At 34.0% G+C, this 16,660-nt stretch overlaps 1 long non-coding RNA gene and 1 pseudogene across 1 annotated transcript; both read left to right on the forward strand.

Annotated features, from left to right (window-relative positions):
- The first annotated feature begins 3,999 nt into the window (after nt 1–3,999).
- On the forward strand, nt 4,000–6,915 carry LOC142619024 (pentatricopeptide repeat-containing protein At3g26540-like; annotated as a pseudogene).
- A 443-nt stretch (nt 6,916–7,358) lies between these two features.
- LOC142619025 (uncharacterized) lies at nt 7,359–14,802 on the forward strand. Its single transcript, XR_012841413.1, has 4 exons — nt 7,359–8,893; nt 8,984–9,054; nt 9,141–9,218; nt 14,514–14,802. It is a non-coding gene; the product is annotated as an uncharacterized LOC142619025 (long non-coding RNA).
- The last annotated feature ends 1,858 nt before the right edge of the window (nt 14,803–16,660 follow it).

The following is a 16,660-nucleotide window of genomic DNA, read 5'->3' on the forward strand; positions in this document are numbered from 1 at the left end:
TTGTATCTCATACAAAACACACAGCGGAAGCAACAAATAAGGATCTATTTCATTCATAATTGATAACGTGCACAAAGTAAATTTCAGAATTTAAGAACAAGATAGCGTACCTTGGTGTGGAGAAATTCAAAACAAAGATTAGAAGCACTTGGGAACACTTTTAATCTTCACTCCAATTCCACTTTACGCCTAAGACGTGTGGTCTCTCAATCAGTTTTTCAAAGGGAGAATGAAAATATGTCTCACACTCTCTCACATACCGTTTCTTTTTCTTTTCTAATCTCTTAAAAAAAATTCTGTATGTTTCTCCCTTTATAACTAACTGATTATCTAATTGAGCTGGTCTATTGGGCCTTTCCAATTGGGCTTTAGTGCGTGGCTTGGAGTGGGACCAAAAGGGACCAATAAGACACTAGCTCCAATGGGCCTTGCGCTTTTCCGTTAACTCTTGACAAATCCAAAGTTACCATTAATTATATTTAATACCACTATATAAATATAATTGCACTCTAGGCCTTATTAATAAATTATATCCCAAGACTTTATTATACACGTAACCCCTTCATAAAATATTCGTAGTAACACAAAGTCATAAATGTAGACTGCCACTTTGTAAATTACTACATCTTATCCTTGAGTACCCGGTTTAATTCTTTAAAGTTATTCATTATATATATTTATGAAATCCAATTTCATAAATATATACTTTAGTAATTTCTCACTAAAGTGGTTAGGCCTAACTCTCTGAATAACTGAACTCATTAAACTTATCTCAAGGGAATATTTTATATCTCCATCAAGAGACTATGAATTCCATCTTGAGAATATATGTTCCATCAACACTAAATGTGACTGCCCAACATACTGAGGTTTTGACCGTCACTTCAGATCTCACTCCTGATATATCAAAGCAACCTACACTTCATGATCAGGTCCATTATTCTCTCAGGATTAGGAGTTCATGCAAATAGAAGTCGTAAGATTTATTATTCATTTGACAGTCGTTAGGAAAATAATAAATCTCACAGCGGTCCTGTTCAATATGTCTTAACTCTTAAAACATATCAACATATCAACTAGAAGTTTCCACTTCCATGATCAAGACAAATCATCTTAGTTGACACGTTATAGTCTTCGCAGATGAAATGCCCAATTTCATCACCGACTACGAACTATAAATTCTAAGTTTACAAAGAACTTGTGATTTACATCTTCTGTGACTTTTCACATAAATCACATACAATACATCTCATGGATTATATGATAATGTCTCATATTCATGTTACCATTATTTTAGATAATAATAAAATAACTTTATCAAACACAATATTAAGTCATACATAATGTCATGCATAATATCATACATAACATCATACAATAGGATTTAAGGGCACAAATCCTAACAATAAATAGGGCTAAAGTTTCGAATTTGAATTTTATTTTCTAAAGTTCTTTTATGTTTGCATCAATAATAATATTCCCTCCGTTCATATTTCCTGTTAAGTAAACTTGTCACGCGTGTTTGATTCATTCAATAAAATAATGAATTGTTATTTTTATTATGCCATGTTATTTTTAATTGTTTAATCATTTAATTTTTTTTAGATTACAAGAATGATATGACATTATTTTATTGGATAAACTAAATAAGTGTAACAAATGTATGGGACACTTAAAGGAAAATATGGACGAAATGGGCTACTAATGCAGATAGAATAAAACTGCAAGAGTAAAATCCAAATTATGAAATTTTAGGATGTAAAATTTAAATACTCCCAAACTTTAGGTTTACAGTTTGCAATTTTGCAAATTAATAAATGAGATGTAAAATTGTGGAAGTTTCAAAGCTTATGTGACACAATATAAGAAAGTCAATTACTGGTCAGACGTCTTCAGTTTTATATATAATTTTTTTTTTTTGGTTGTAAAAGGGATATTCATTAAACGAAAGTAAAACATGAGCATACAAGAAGTGGAACAATTATACAAAGTTCCAGTCGAGTCTAGACTAATTAACAAAGCAACATCAGCAAGGAGTTCAGGAAAGACTACAAAATCTTGTGAAAGAAGAGCTCTCCTTCTAGCAAGTGCATCAGCACACTTGTTTGCCTCCTTGTAGCAATGCTGGATTTTAGCCAGCGGAATTTTATTTAAACCTTCCCTACAATCAACTACAATAACATCATTCCCATTTGGATTCCCCCCTTCCCTCTTTAGCAAGTCTACAATCAGTTTAGCATCTAGCTCTATCTCCATAGCATAAAGATCCAAAGACAAACACAAATTTATACCATCTCTTAATGCCCACAATTCAGCTGCCACGCTAATTGTGTTCCTTATCGCTCTAGCATATCCACTCGCCCAGTCTCCATCTGCATTTTTAATAATTCTGCCTCTCCAGCACTCCCAGGATTTCCTAAAGAGGATCTATCAAAGTTCAGCTTGTACTAGCTTGCTAAGGGCTGATTCCATTTCACCTGGATGATGTGCTTTGTAGCTCCCAGCTTTCCTTCAAAGCCAAGGAATGTAAATTTTACAGCTTTAGACATAACTTCAGGCATTAGATTTCTCTTTGGATTTTCATCTCTAAACACCACTCTATTGTAGTGTAACCAGAGGCTCCACACCCCAAAGGAAAAAAAATAGTAGTTATATATAAGTATAGTTTTAAGAGAGTTACTCCTGAATCATTGTGACGTAATGGTTCATTTTCTCACATTCATAATGGGTTTTGTCAATTGAATTTATGGTAGGAGTCTACCATGAATTTGAGAGAATAGAACACCATGCCACCATACTTTGGAAGTATTTAATAATTTTCCATTTTAAGAGCATTCACATTTGATTATGCATGAAAATTCCATTTTAAACCACTAATAAGACATTTTACTGTTTCTCCAACTAAAAAAGAAAAATAAATCATTTTATCTATTTTATATAACCACTTTAACTATATATTCCATATCCCATTCTCTATATGGGTGGAGTAAAATATGCTTTTTTTTTTTAAACATATTATTGTAGTAATTATTAATGCATAATTGAATGTGGATGTGTTTTTTTTTTTTTTTTTTTACTAGAGTATAAATGCCTTTTGCATCCCTAAATGCGAATGCTCTAAAATTTTCATTAAATATATATATATATATATATATATATATATATATATATATTATAAAATGAATATATTATATTGTCTTTATTTCAAGTGAAATGGAAAGTTTCCATTTGAAAGCCATAATTTAGAGTGCAATAAATTTAGAGTCTAAATTGTGCCAAGAAAATTATGTAATCTTAGTAAAAGGGGAAAGGGTTAAAAATTAAACTGGTGTGAGATATCATATTGTTTGAGGAACCCTAAATATTGTCAAAGTAGAGGATCGTCACCAAGGCATAATTCTTAGGTATTTTCGAAGCATAAAGAATAATGCTTATTTCTTTCACATTTATGATAGAGTCTACTCATTTAATTTATAGTGAGTTCCATTAAAAAAGGTGTTCCAGTGTTTTATAGATTCTTATCCATGACACATCATTTGATGATACCCACTCTTTTAAAATAATTAAATAACTAAACATTACAAAGAGCAAAGTATAGCAAACCCTAAAGGATTCAGATCCTCTAGAGTTCCTAGGTACTCTACCAAGTAGAGTTCATTAAATCCTAACCACTCTTTAATGATTTAATGGTTTAGATTCTGTCATGTCAGCATTTCATTAATAATATTCTTAAAATAATAAAATAATGTTGCAAACAAAACAATTAAGATGATTGTTAATGAAATGCTGACATGGCAAAATCTAGACCATTAAATCATTAAAGAGTGGTTAGGATTTAATGAACTCTACTTGGTAGAGTACCCTAGGAATTCTAGAGGATCTGAATCCAACCCTAAACGGGTACCCGTCAACCTGATCATAGTCCCAATATATAATGACTTAAATATTTGAATATTTGAATTTCCAGCCAATTCTTCTTTCTTCTTCTTCATCTGTTACATGGGTGTGAGTCCCTCTTCTATACTCAACCACATTCTCTACAGCCGAACCCATAAGCCCCAAACTTAAGCCACTAGTGCTAAAGCCTTAACTAACACCATCTTCACTGACCTCAAAGTTGGTTGTCTCTAAAAAGCTGTTTCAATTCTCTTTGCTGCTCAGTACTTTTTCGTTATTCCCTCTACGCCCATCTCTTCCAAATTTTTTCTTCCAATCACGCCATTGTTGAAGCCCGGAAGGTCGAGTCTCATCTGCTCACCTTCTCCCCTACACCACCCGTCTTTCTACTGAATCGGGCGATAGAGACATATGGTAAATGTGGATGTTTAGTTGATGCAAGGGAGCTGTTTGAGGAAATGCCTCAAAGATGGGAGGGACTTGGAATGCGATGATTACAGCTTCTATGCAAGGTGGGTGTCCTGAGAAGGCCTTGTCATTGTTTTCAGACATGAATAGATCAGGAGTTTATGTGAGTGAGGTCACGTTCACCAGTGTTCTTGGGTCTTGTGGTGCAGTGTTGGCACTTTGTCTTTCGAGACTTGTTCATGGGCTTATTGTGAAATATGGGTTTGTTGCGAATGTAATTTTGGAGAGTTCAATTGTTGATGTATTTGAGAAATGCCAGGTCATTAAAGATGGGCGAAGAATGTTTGATGAGATTAAAAATCCAATTACTGTTTCTTGGAATGTGATTGTGAGGTGGTATCTGATGATGGATGCAGTCTTTATGTTTTTCCAGATTTTCCAGACTGCTGTTTGGCCCTTCAACTTTACATTCTGTAATGCACTTAATGCTTGCTCAAGTATATTTGCACTAAAGGAGGGGAAGCAAATTCATGGAGTTGCAATTAAAATGGGTCTTGAAGATGATGAAGTTGTTTCAAGTCCTCTCATGGATGTGTATATCAAGCGTGGGAAATTAGAGAATTCTGTGTTTGAACAGCTAGGTTCAAAAGATTTAATTTCTTGGACTTCAATTGTGTCAAGGTATGCAACTAGTGGGAAAACTAGGGAGGCAAAGGAGCTTTTTGATGAGAAGCTTGATGTAATGTGATCTCTTGGAATGCAATGATGGGAAGGTATACCTGTTCCCTCCAATGGAAAAAGGCTCTGGACTTCGTATTTTTATGCGCAATACAACTAAGGACATTGACTATGTCACAATTGGGTTAATTCTAAATGTGTGTGCTGGTCTTTCAGATGTTGAAGTGGGGAAACAGGTCCATGGTTTTATCTACTGAAATGGTTTCCCTTCCAATCTCGTTGTTGGCAATGCCCCTCTTGACATGTATGGTCAATGTGGGAACTTGAGAAGTGCCGGAGTTTGGTTTTAGCTAATAATAAGTCAATGGAGGGATAGTGTTTCTTGGAATGTTTTATTGACTAGCTATGCTCGTCATGGCCTTAGTGAACAAGCAATGGCAATTTTCTCAAAGATGCAATGGGAGACAAGACGAAGTAAGTTTACAATTGGAACCCTTTTGGCTGCTTGTGAAAAATACTTTTTCTCTTGAGCATGGCAAACAGATTCATGGATTTATGATTAGAAATGGTTATGAGATGGATATTGTGATCAGAGGAGCTTTAGTAGATATGTACTCAAAATGTTGTTGTCTTGAGTATGCTTTCACAGTTTTTGAAGAGGCAGCGTCACAGGATGTGATTCTTTGGAACTCCATACTTTTTGGATGTTCTCACAATCAAAGAGGTAGGGTGATACTTGAATTGTTTAGGTTGATGGAGGAGGAAGGTGTAAAAGCAGATCATGTCACCTTTTAAGGTATTTTGCTTGCTTGTATGTATGAAGGACTAGTTGAGTTGGGAACACAATATTTTAATTCAATGAGCAATAAGTACTGTGTCATGCCTCGGTTGGAGCACTATGGGTGTATGATTGAACTCTATAGTCGGTATGGGCACATAAATGAGCTGGAGGAATTCATTAAGATGCCTTTTGAACCCACTGTTCCAATGTTGACAAAAGTCTTTGATACTTGTAGAAAATATGGATGCTTGAGGTTGGGAGAGTGGGCTGCTGAACGACTTAATGAATTGAATCCTTCAATGGAACTAAAATTTCAAATCATGGTCAAGGAGAGGAAGTAATCACCATAAATGAAGATTGAAAGGAGCTATATTCCCGCATTTTGAGTTCTAAGGACACGGAGAGGCAGTAATCACCATAAATGCAGATTGAAAGGATCTATATTCCTGCATTCTGGTTTCTAAGCCCTACTTGCAATTTTCAGATGGAGATAAAAGTCATTTGATCTCCTTGAAACATAAGGATAGTATTTAAATGATTAAGCTGCACCACAATTTTTACAACCAACCTCCTCCTTACATTTGTTTGCAAATGTTAAAACCCTTTTGCAACCTCTCTTGTAATATATGTAATTGGAGTAACTTCCATTGATTTAAGGTTGTGCTTTACAGAATCCAATGTCTGGCTAAAACTGGGATGGATATTAACACTTAGAATTGGTTGGATATTAAACAGAACCTATTAAGTTCCTGATGATTCTCTTTGTCCCAGACCTTGTTGCTGTGCTTTGATAAGAGAGCATATGCATGGAATAAGAAAATGGTTAATCTATTTTTCCAGAACAGGAATATTTGCAAATTCTCTCCATGCCTCAATCAAGGTATCGAATTCTAGATCAGTGTGTGGCACTAACTTGGCTCAGTATACTGTTAAATCTTGGTACTTTCTGCATTTGGACATGAAGTTGGAAAAAAAGGGAGAATTGAGATTTTGTCACTAGAATTCAAGAACATGCAAGTTACTTGGAGATGGCCTTTTCCATAAAGCTTAATTTTTTATTTTGAAAATTGCATCCAGAATTTTCTTCTGGTCAGTAAGCAATTGGGTAGAATGCACCTCTTGCCAGTTTCACTCTCTGATTTTCTGTTGAATTGATCAGCACCGTCTAATATTCTTTTCAACATGATTCTGATATATGCTTAACCAGTCAGAAGGATGCAGCTAGCTTCATGTCAGACGATTACTTGCTATTTTTCTTCTTTGGGCCATTTGGGTTACATAGCCAGAATTTTCTTTTAGAATTAGCTCCCTCTTTCAAATTTAAGTTTCTGAAAGGCCAATAAATTATGTTGGTAGATTTTGAGTAGAAATTTTCTGCAAATCTATTAACGTTTGGTTGCTGGATGCTGCTATTACTGGAGAAAGCAGCACATGATGCTCTGCCTATTAAAGATTCTTTGGTGCAACTATGGACTTACCTTGACAAAGTTCTCCAGGCAACTGCTTTCCTGAACTATTGGTAGTTTCAATTTGACTATCAAACTTCTGGTAGAGTTTCTACTTCAATTTAAACATTAAATACTTATGACATTTTCAGATGGAATTTCCAACTAGTTGTCTTAATGCAGTTTAGTAGTAGCAAACTTAAAATTAGTGACTTCATGTAAGTCAAGATGAAAACTTGTGCTTAAAATTAATCAACTACATTCTTTTTGTTGCTTGTTAACTTTTTGTGTTATAACTTTTATAGATATCTCTCGTTGCTTAGATGGCTGATTACTTGGTACTTACAGTTTTTGTTCTTGCAACTCTTAGTACTTGTGAAGTTCCTAGGGATTTAGTACACTTGCTAATCCTATTTGGTTCTCTTTGGTGGATTTTTCTAGTTTTTTTTTTTTTTGGAGGGTTGGGGGAATTTACTTTTAATTTTTTATGATGCTTGAATTGTATTTAGATGTTAAAATAATGGGTCTCTATTGGTGTCTGCTAGGGCATTGAAACCCTAACCACCAGTGGAAAGTGGTAAATCTCTTGGATTGGCCAAGTGTTTTTTAGTCCCTTCTCTGATAAAGGCCAGTGGAGTGTGATAGTGGTAGGGGTGATAAGGAGTTGGAAGACAACCTAGTGGATATGTGGAGAAATTTTAGAGTATCAGAGGTGGAAGGGGACTGGGCAGCTATACTAGTGGAGGAGACAAAGCTTTTCACCGATAAGAGATTTAATAGGAAATCCATGAAAACAACCCTATGGAACCTGTGGAACCCTAATAGAGATGCAAAATGCAAGAAGTTAAGTGACAACCTCTTAATCTTTGCTTTCAACGATAGATATGATATGGTGAGAGTCGTAAGAATCAGCCCTTGGTAACATAGTCTGTAGTTTGTAAGTAAGTTTTTTGTTCTATTCTTATTCCTTTAATTTGGTTGTGGAATATGTTAGTAACATAGTCCATTGTCTCTCAGCTTTTAAGTGAAGTGGCATTTGATTTCTTGAGGGGTGAGATGACTCAACAAAAGATCAAAGATCTTAAACAATCATTGAACGGGTAATTGCTGGATGGCTATGTTAGGAAGTGGCACTCTAGGTTGTTGTTTCTCTGGGTTTCTATCCATGCTGCATCTACCACTTTATAAGTTGTGAGAAGGACCAATGTCTCTTGTACATGACAAGTTTTGCATATTTGGGGATGTTCTTAGAATATTTTGTAATTGAATTTTGTCAGAAATAAGTTGTTCTTATATCAGCCTGTTCTTGAATTGCCTATTGCTTCAAGTTGAGCTTTCAAAGAACTATCAATATCTCATCAAAAGACAGTATCCATTTAACAGTGTGTTATATAATAAAAAAACCCATTACATGTCAAGTTCTTGATTTCGTTGAGCCTAGCTGTTTTGTTTTTTGATATATTACCCTCGGATCTACAACTCACTTTATATGTCTATCCATCTCTTTTTGACAAATGTGATTTTGGTTGCTTACAGTGAATTTCAACTCATTCATGATTTTTGCTTACATGTTCTATCCACATCTCAAGGAACTGAGCTTATACGTGCTACATTGCCCACATTGCATGCCCTCCTTTCATGGATTCACTTGGATTATATTTTTGAGACACCATTGTTATCAATGGTATGTACCATCTTCTTGCCTAGTTGACCTTTTCCCTATGTAAGAAATTATACTGGAACTCACCTCCCATGTTGTGTCTGTGTGTCTTAGATTGAGACACCTAAAATCTCTTCCCTGTGACATCATCGTATCGAAACCTTACCCTTCATTGCTGAACCGAGGTATGTTGCTCTTCGATTCTACTCAATTAATTATAGTTTTTTATCAGGAAGTGCTGATTGATAACTGTTTATTTTGGATTCTGCAGGTTGCGGCCCTTAATTTTGGGGACTTCTACAATGTGCAGTATGTTAAGATGTATAATATCTTCATGATGCAGTTACAGGTGTGTCTGAGCATAATTACTTCTACAATTTTATCTGCAAATGAATGTCTGACGAATAAGTTTTGTAGATATATTGTTAAATTTATTTATATTCATTTTATTGTCTAGTTTTTAATTTTTAACTTCAATTCATCTTCTGTTTTCTATTTTTATTTGCTTGAATTCTTTGCTTCTTGATTACTAGATAGCCAGGAAATAAGTAGTCAAATACACAAGTAAGTTACAGATTGCAACATGCAACAATCTCTCACACATTACATCGAGCAGAACAAAAACACAAAGAACACTTCCAAATTCAGTGATGTTCATTAAAATACATTGTGTCCATTAGTAAGGGGGAAAAAAAAAAAAAACCCAATCCAATGGCCAAAACACAATGCTCCTAAACACCACGGAGGAAAAAAAAAATTTCTTTTTTGATTTTGTCATGCTAGTCAATAATTATGTTGAAAACATATTAGATTGTCTAAAATCAATTAATTTGGATGAATTACCAATTATCCCAAAACCTTAAACTATTATGAATTGGTGAATTTAATCATTAATCATGACTCTAACACTCCTCATGTGTGAGTTTAAACTCCCCCTTAATAAGTGGAGCCTAATACATAAGATTTTTAACATTTTAATGGGAGGTAGAGTAGAGATAGGGATCATACTCGGAATCTCTTACTCTAATACCATGATGAATTACCAAATGTTTCAAAACTTAAAGCTGTTAAAAAATTATGAATTTAATCATAATTCTAACAAATTTCATAAAAATACATAGTGAAACAAAGATAGAAAACACAAATAAACTAAAAGATTTGTAGCTGGGAGTTGGGTCAATAAAGATCTGGAGCTAAACTGTCATAAAACAAGATGGTTTTGTATATATATGCTAAATCACTCACAAATGGTGAAATTTGGAAAAGGGAGAAGAAGTAGACTACCCACATAGATATACTCAATCACACACAAGTTCATCTCTAGGGCTCTCTTTTCTCTCTATGTGGAGTGCACAGAATGAGAGAAAAGAAAAAGTAATACTAGAATGAGAAAAAAAAAAAAAAAAAGGTGATAGTTGTTTGTAGAGAATGAGAAGAAATAGCGTATTTTGTCTTACATGGTGTTTGAACCAAATTGCAGGTTCATTTGATCATTGTTTTCAAATTTGTTTTCTACGTGTTTCAAATTTGAAACCAAAAACAACCTTTTCATTGTTTTCACTTTTCAGTTTCTTTTATATATTGAGATTTAAAAACCGTTTTTTTTTTTTTTAAATTTTAGTTGCCAAACAAGTTTTCCAGAAAACTGTTTTAAAACCAAAAAAATAGAGAGAAAAAAACGATTACCAAACATACTAGTTATAACAGACTTTTTTTTGGAGAATCAAATTTATACCAGACTTGATGTAGCTATCTCTTGGGTAGGCTAGTGATTGCCTAAAATCATAGATTCAGGACAATACTATTGTAAAAGATGAAAAAATTTGAGCGCCTATATTAGCAAGTCGATCAAGACGTCTATATGCTTCTTGATTACGTTTGATGATAACCTAGCATTTCCTAGTGAGAAGGTTCTTGCAATTAAAAACCAAAATATTATAGTTAGGTGAAATTGGAGAGTGAGTATTGAGAAATTTATAAACCATGAGAGAATCAATTCCAAGTAATGTGTAAATCCCATATGCTGAGTTAAATATAAGCCTTCCCAACTTGCCCAAAATTCGGCCATAGTACTTAAAGTCTGTTTGGATATCGCTTATTGCAAAAAATTGAAAACACTGTAGCAAAATAATTTTTAAATATGTAAATAGTACTGTAAAACCCAGTTTTAAAATTTATTTTGTTAAAATCTATACTTGCGGGTCTCGTGAACAGTGCACATAATCCACACAAAAAAACGCAAATGCGCTGTTTGCCGCCATCCAAACCTAGCCTTGGTATTGTTTGAGAATTTGCTTATTTCCGATAACTTATTTATATAGTGTTTATTTATAAGATATAATTTTTGGTAACTTTTATGTTAAATATGTTACAAAAATTTAAAAGCTAGATTATTTTTAAAAAAAGAAAAAAGAAGCTAAAAACTAGATTATTTGCAAAAAAGCAAAGACAATAAGCATAAAGTAAAACTTTTTTCAACAATTTCTAAACACAAACTAAGAGAGTAACTAACTATTCATTTTTTAGTAACAGTAACAGTAAAGTCTCTAAAGAGACTTCTCGGATCAAGAACATTGTAACTCAATTGATTAACACCTCTTGGTGTTTCTAACAAAGACATTCAGAGTTTAAATTTTCATCTCCCAACTATCGAAAAGGGAAAACAAAATTTAAAATAAAAAAAACCTTCTCACACCTAAAAGACCAAGATTACCCCTCCAACTACCATCGGATATCAATATTTAGAGAGAGTTTAGATAGCGTTTATCACTAGCGTTTGTGCATTTTGCTGAAATAATGTGGGTCTCACGGCACTGTTTACAGACCCACAAAAGTCATCCAAACACAAATTTCAATATAAATTTGGGTCCCACAACACTATTTACATATTTAAAAATTATTTTGTTACAGTGTTTTCAGTTTTCAGCAAATAAACGGTATCCAAATACACATTTAGTTTCATAATGCCAAATGGAGATGGGGACCAAAATAGTGAAAAGTAGCAGTTGTGGGTTCGATTTTGTTGTGATTTAGTTGTGTGACATGCACAATACATAGAATTCAATAGCTTGGTGTATGCTAGTGTGAACTGCTTTTGAGATTAATTTGATGTTGATGGGTAGTGATATGTTGGAAAATAAGCTGATTGCATACTAATTAACCATAGATTCCAAGTTGTGAAAACGAAAAGTAAAAGCCATGGAAGACCTTGAGAAGACTCAATAAATGTCACGTTGTGTTGACACCAATGAAAAATGGATCGCACTTGGAAAAAATTGTGCGGGACTAGGTGGTTGTATACGCTGCCATACTTGACCTGCCCAATGACAATCTCTTGTCACTAGAATAGGTGTTTCTTTCCAATGTACAATGCATGCAAGATTTATTTGGGAATAAATGATTTTTTTTTGGAGGAGTTTGGATTTTCTAGATCCAAGTCCAGGAGATTTGGCTTATAGGTGTGAGAGCATGAGATGAGCTTGTTATTTAAAAATATATAAAAATAAAAGCATATATTTTCAATTAATTTTTCCATGAGAAAGAGAGAATATAATAGAAGTGAAAGATATTATAAAGATATTATAAAAAATTTCGTAAAGGTAAAAAATACAAATATAGATGAAAAAGAAAATTAAGGGTGCGTACTAGAATGATGATTAAGCATATTGGTCAAAATAAACTAAAATTTGAATGGTGGAACAAAGAATTAAGTGTATATTTGGATCGTTTATTTTGCTGAAAACTGAAAATAATAAAAAAAAATTTCTCATGACTGTTTATTACTGTTTAGAATTGTTCATCTGTCTATTTGCACAGTTAATGAGATACTGTTCATGTTTCATGAACAGTGCAAGAAGCACTGAGCTAAAAAAAAAGAAAAAAAAGAAGACGAATACGTGAGACGTGGACTTACAAACCAAACGTACCTTAAGTATATTGATTTAACGTTTAGAATAAAATATGTGGGCTGAATGGAACGTTGCATTTTTTATAAATATGATTTTTCTACTTTAATAATGAAAGATGATGTTGACTAGAAAGAGAACTTCTAGATTATTTCTCAAGACCAAAATCCTAGTTTTTATAATGGTAATTTTCTTTTAGGACGTTATTTTATCAAATAAAACTATAGGTTCTAACTCCCGTGTGGCAACAATATTGACACTTCTGTACCAACTACTTACACCTAAAACATATTTATCTTGACTTTCTTAGCCTCATTGTTCTTGCTGAAGCTGACACTTAATAGACTAATAAAAAATGTATTTTTGTTTTTTATTTTTTCTGGATAACAACAAAAGTAGGAGGTCGTAGACTTTAAGGACAGTGTTGCAACGCATGTTGTTTGTTGTGAAGTAGGAAATAGATATATTAATTATTATGAACTGGCATGATTTACAAGTTAAGCCCAATAAGTAAGAGAGAACTCTCTGATAATTATTTTTTTTAGAAGTTAGGAGTATTCATTTAAAATAAGCCTAACGGACGTTAGTTCCATATACTACTTGGCTTCTTACAAAGCCTTACTAAACAACTCTATAAACTCTTTTTTTTTTTAGGAAATCATATTCTCTTATTTGATGACAAAATATTTCACCAGTTGAACTAATTGAAACTCACATTTTTAATAATAATAATTATTATATGATACGTGTGAAATATGTGTTGAGAGACCAATGTTTTGTGGGGTTTGAAAGATACCCGAGTGGTTTTAGTACCTCTTATAATTTTGATTTTTTCAATAGTCACATCAATGAGAAAGACAGAACTTGAACCCTCATTCTGATCATAAATAAGAACATATAATGCCAGTTAAAATTTAACATTGATGAAATCTTAAGAATCTATAAAAGGAGAATGATAAATGAGGGGAAAAAAAATCCAAGAGAACATGATTGATCAATTTTTGTACTTGTTAACTTAGTATGGTTTAACCTTAACATTAGGAGTAATATAGTACTTAGATCGACTATTGTATTGAAAGATCGAGCGACTGTCGACTTTGTATTGTTGGAGTTAAATTGATATGGGTAATTTTTATTCCTTTGAGCGTGGATTTCCTTGCTACTTTATTGAATTCATGTGTCTTAATTTGCTCTGGAAATTGGGCTAAGTGAAGGTGACTTTTGAGGGGATGTTGAAACTATAACTCAGCTGCTGCAGCGGAATCAAGTTGCATTTAATCCCTAAGGTCATGTTCTTAATGGCCTGTTTGGGAGTTTAAAAAAAGAGGGAGAGTAGAGTAAAGAGAGAGAGTAATTCAATTAACTTGTTTGGAAGTTTTTCAATGAAGGAGGGAGAGAGATTTGAAGGAGTTTGGAGGGGATTCAACTACCTCTAACCCCTCATTTTTAATTCCTCCAAATTGGAGAGATTTGGAGAGAGAGTAAAGTAGATAAATTATTAACCAAATGAATTTCCCAATTTATCATTTTTAAATTAACAAAACTACAAACCAATTATATAAATAATCATTGCTTGTTTCCTGGAAAAATTTAAGCTGAATGAAAAAAAGAAAAGAAAAAAAGAATCTCACTATTTCCTCAGCCCTGATGAAAAAAAAAAAAAATTTTGCTATTTACCTTTGTTACTAACGAAAACTAATAACAGTGATATCTTTGCTGCTTCTCTGAATTTATAAAAGGAAAAGCTAGAAATCATGGAGGCCGAAAACAGAGAGGCTAGGTTGGCAAGCAAAGGACGTGTGATGCTGAGGATCGAAATGCAGAGGAAGTCGGCGGCGGAGACGGCAATGGTGTGCCACGATGACAGTGCGCCGCCGGTGAGAGCTCAGACAATCGATGAGCTTCATTGTCTTCAGAAGAAGAAATCGGCGCCCAACAGAACTCCCGGTCAGGGTCAGGGAACAACTTTTGTTGATATTCTGTTTGGTTCTTGAGAAAATTAGCTGAGAAAGAGAGGGAAAATGAAATTAACGTTTATTCACGTTTCTATTAATGTTAATTCTGAAATTTTCACTTTCTCAGCCTAGCTAATTAATCAGAATGCTTATTATAATTTTTTTTTGAGGTAATAAAAATTATTTTATAATAGTTAATAGTAGTTTTATATTTTTATGTGTGATATTTAATGTAATGAGAATGTTAATTAAATAATTATTTAATTTAATAAATTAATAATAGATCAATGTTCCAAGTCCATTTTCAAATAGGGGTAAATTTGTCTATTTAAATCATTTTCTCTCATTTTTATCTTAATTTTTAAAATATCCAAACAAAAAGAAGAGCTAATTACTCCCTTCCCCTTACTAATTTTAAGAACATCCAAACAAGGTGGAGGATAACCATTCCCCCCTACTCTCCTCTCCACTACTCTCCTCCCATCTACTCCCCTCTACTCTCCTCTCCACTACTCTCCTCTCCACTACTCCCCTCTACTCTCCTCTCCACTACTCTCTTCCCATCTACTCCCCTCTACTCTCCCCCTTCTCTAAACTTCCAAACAGGCCATAAAGTTATTTTAATTGAAGAAGAAGAAGAAGAAGTTATTTTAATTGAGGCAATTTCAAGCAAAAACATAATTAAAAAAATTTGGTAAACATGTTGCGAGAGAGAGTAGCTCATATTCAGAATTTCAAGTAGCACTTGTCACTAGTCTGAAGGTCTCATAGTAGGAGCGCAGCAGAGCGAGCGAATTGAAGATAAATTGGAAAATTCAATGTACCAGTTGAAGGTTTCTTTGGAGGTATTACATATATTGGGTTTATGAGTCTATGCAATACCCCAAGAGACCCAAATATATTGTAGGCTCAGCTATGGTTAACATTAGTCCCTATATACATATCCACTTAGTATAGTATAAATGTAGTCACTAAAAAAAGTAGGCCGTCAAGCTAAACCACGTAATTTCTTGTATTCTCTCTTTTGCTTCTATACAATTTCAACATGGTATCAAAGTCACCCGATCCATGCCTCTCAACCTTTGCCTACAAATTTTTTACAGCCGAAGTAAAACTTAGTCCAAACCTTAAGGTTCTTCAACCTCAACTCTGGTACAGCAGTGTGGGCATGACCATAGTCCATCTCCAAATCTTTACAAGCCATCAGACCTACACCAGCTACACCTTTTATGTCAACTTCAACCCATTGTGACAGCCTTTTCACTTTAAAGACACCACTACCAAGCTGCCGTCCTTGCAAATCTCCATCAGATTTAAAAGTAGTGAGATTGGCCTTCATAGAACCAACATATATGTTTTCCTTGGTCCTCATTTGATGTCACAAACTACTACTTTCACAAAGCCCAAGAACAAATCTACATAGCATTTCAAAAATCAATCAGAAACAAGGCTCCGTGCACTGTCAAGTTCAGCACGCGCCATCTGTGTGTCTCCTGTGCCACATGTGTTTACAAATCTTGTTGCATGTGCCTCTATTCATCCAACGTGCTTCATGCGCCAAGCGGCCTCTACTGTGTGCCATGGGTCAAGTTTGAGGTTAACCCTGTCAGCCCTACCAATGTTAGTAGTAATGCCAATATTGTGCCACGCTAGCAACCACATTAGAAGATTATGCCACATCATCGCCATGACAGCAGTCTCTACCACGTCCATAGCTTTGATTAAGCCTAACGTTAGTACTCCTCAATTGACATACCTAACTCGACCGAGACCCCACTTAATCTAAACCTCAAGTTAGATCTCTATTGAACCGCAAATTTGAATTAGTGTGTTTATGTAATAGCCTAAGCATGCCCAAATATATTATAGGCCTAGTTAGGGTTTACCCTAACCCATATATACCCTACTTAGAGTACATTATAAAAACATTT

The sequence above is a fragment of the Castanea sativa genome, chromosome 12 (assembly GCF_040712315.1).
Source record: "Castanea sativa cultivar Marrone di Chiusa Pesio chromosome 12, ASM4071231v1".
Lineage (NCBI taxonomy): Eukaryota > Viridiplantae > Streptophyta > Magnoliopsida > Fagales > Fagaceae > Castanea > Castanea sativa.